Raw genomic sequence first — 3,145 nt, 5'->3', positions numbered from 1 at the left:
ATATGATGTATTTGCAGCTGTAAACTAGGCTAAAATATCAACCTTTTCTGAATGCAATGAAGACTCAGAAACAAAGCCTTATACTCTTATGCCATTTTGTCACTGCATTTTAAGGTGGCACATTTTTTAAACAATAATATTAAACTCAGATTTAGATACTAAATGATCTGTCCATGGTGAATGTTTTTATTTTACATAATATGTATCTGTACATACGGGAGGATTCTCTTTTTCTGTGTGTTCCCCCATTCACAATACAAACCAGGCAAAGGGCCTGGGTTGAGGTATATAGGGGGTGCATTTACTGTACTTCCTCTTTCTATGCAGTCAGTGTAAAGAACACAGCCTGTGGTAAGCATTGGGAGGCCTTATCTTTTCTTTTCTTTTATTTTTTTTATATACATATATATAAAAACCTGCACTAGTGCAACATTCCCATCACCAATATCCCAAGTAAACTTCAAATAAAAATGAAGCCCACCACAGGGATTGTTTAGTGCAGTCACAGAAATAATTACACTGAGAACTATCATAACAAAATGTGACTGAATGAGGGAAGTAGAAAGCCTGTCTAGAGTACAGGCCGGTGTGGAGTGGGGAGGAAGGATACTTGGGATATAGGAGAGGATTCTATATATACCCTAATTACACATTTTAGGGGAGGGTTACATATTAACATATGGCCTCTTTCTGACCTGTTCCTTCCTTTTCTCTTGTTTATTATTAGGATATCATATAATTTTATGTCAATGACCCTTATTTACCATGTTTCTACTCTGACCCCAATAAAATATACTAGGAGCCCATTGGGAGCCAAATAGCCCATAATTGAGAGCTATTTCAATATAGTATAAAATATTTCCCATTTATAAAACTGCCTATACAAAAGATACGTGGATGATTTGTTTCCAAATTACAATATATTTCCAAGCAGTTATTATTGGTAAATCACTCACATCCCTTTCTTCAAACTGAAAGTTCTTATGAGATATCATTAGACTGTTACAACTTATAATGGAAAAATCAATGCAGTAAGAAAATTAAGTTTTACTGATAGCCTTTAGGCAAAATGCAATGTTAAAATGCATTTTAGTATCCCATGTGGTTCAGAAGCAAAATAAGAAATGGAATCTGGGTTAGCCGTCAGCGCAAAAAAATTTTTTTAGAAGCTGACAGGCCCGCCTGTGAACCAAACTCTTTCCTAATGCATTTGTTCCTTGATTACTTAATAATGTGAAAATAACCATCTTAATCTGATCATTTGAAAGGTCAGAAGTCTGTTCTACTTTGAAAAAATAATAATTCCCTAGTCAAAATCAATTTGGAGATTCTCCATCTTTCCAAGAAGAGGAGTTAGCAGAAAGAAAAACGGATCTATTTCCAAAGCAATATAGCAATGACAGTGAAACTCTTGATGGAGAAAGAACTGAAAGAGAAAAACAGACAAAGATGGGGAGACTGGGACAGAGAAATAGACAAGCCCTGACAAAGAAATTCATTGAGGTGACACATGTCTTTTATGAAGGTATGGCATATAGAATATACTGTCGTTTATTATCACTATACATGGTCACTTTTTCTCCATGGCAACAGATATCACAGACCTTGGTTATACATACATTCAATCATCTTGCATATAAAATTAAGTCAGACTTTGGGACTGGAGCGGTGGTGCAGTTTAGGGCTTTTGCCTTGCACGTGTCTGACCTTGCTTCCATCCCCTGGCATTCCATTTGGTCCTCCAAGCCAGAAGTGATTTCTGAGCATATTGCCAGGAGTAACCCCTGAGTGGCACTGGGTGTGGCCCAAAAGCCAAAAAAAAAATTAAGTCATTCTTTGTAAGAGTAATGTAAATGATAATGATTTTGCTTAATTATATAGGGGAAAGTACACTAATTTCTCAATGATAAACAAAGTGTTTTAATAGACACTAATGCTTTACAACTGACTTTCTACTGTACACTGTGACCAAAAAATTATTTATTGCCTTCATAAAATTCAGTTCCTTGATATTTTCCTGTGATTTCTAGAAAAAAAAATAGTGCTTTTACTTATACTCTTAAATAAACATTAAAATATTATACTTTTTAATCATTTAAAAAAGACATTTAATTGTATAATTAGGATACTTTCTAGGCTTTAAATTTGTAATAGTTATTACTACTTGTATTGAGTGTGTAAAGATATGTTTATTGATGCCTATGTTGTCTACTAGCTATTTTATTTTTCCAAATGTAGCTATCCAGTTATTGATTTTATAACTAGAGGAAATTAGCCATACTGCTTAATTCTATATCATTAAATGTTTTCCCTTACATTTAAAAAATTTTTTGTTTGGATTTGAGACCAAGTCTTACAGGCCTCAGGGCTTATTTATGACTCTGTAATTAAGGATCACTCCTGATGATGCTCAGATAAAATGTAAGAATCAAGCCAAAATTAGGTTCTATAGCAATCAATTACCTTAACCTTGTACTCTTTTCCTCCATTCAAATTTTTATATTTTTGTAAATATAGAATGATGTATAAAACTTTTTGTAGTTTTTTTTTAATGGTATTAACCTTCTTTGTTGATTCTAGCCTGCATCACACTGTTCTATACCTTCTTGACAAGAGGTTTAATCTATTCAACTATATTGAAAGTGATTTAAAAAAAATTGGGTGTGGTGGTAGAAGTACACAGCCAGCACTTCTTGGGGCTTACTTTTGTTCAGGGATCATTGCTGGCAGCATGGGATGCTGGGAATCAAATTCTGATTGGTGCTCAGGGGATGAACCTATATTTTGCCAGGGATAAAAATCAGGCTGCTAGCATGTATCACATACTCCTTACTCATTATCTACCCACATATAAGTATTGGAATTTAATAACAAAATAATTTTAATATATTGTCCAGTGATGGGGTATAAGGATGGATGGAATTCTGAATATTAAACTCAGGGCCTCATATGTAACACATGTTCATAATTACTAGAAATATTTCATATGATCACAAAAACTATTCTTTTCTTTTCTTTTTGTGTTTTTTTTTTAAGTTTGTGTGTATAGCTCCACTTTCCCAATTCAAATGCTGTTTTTTTTTGGGGGGGGGGTGAAGGGGCCATACTTGGTGACGCTCAGGGGTTTGTCCTTGATTTGTGCTCA

General features: G+C 34.1%; 1 non-coding gene across 1 annotated transcript; it reads right to left on the bottom strand.

Annotated features, from left to right (window-relative positions):
* Positions 1-235: 235 nt before the first annotated feature.
* Positions 236-368, bottom strand: LOC126031057 (small nucleolar RNA SNORA51). Its single transcript, XR_007503226.1, has one exon. It is a non-coding gene; the product is annotated as a small nucleolar RNA SNORA51 (small nucleolar RNA).
* Positions 369-3,145: the final 2,777 nt, after the last annotated feature.

The sequence above is a fragment of the Suncus etruscus genome, chromosome 1 (genome assembly GCF_024139225.1).
Source record: "Suncus etruscus isolate mSunEtr1 chromosome 1, mSunEtr1.pri.cur, whole genome shotgun sequence".
NCBI classification, from domain to species: Eukaryota; Metazoa; Chordata; class Mammalia; order Eulipotyphla; family Soricidae; genus Suncus; species Suncus etruscus.
The sequence above is the reverse complement of the archived record's forward strand: the minus strand, read 5'-3'. Positions and strand labels throughout refer to the sequence as shown.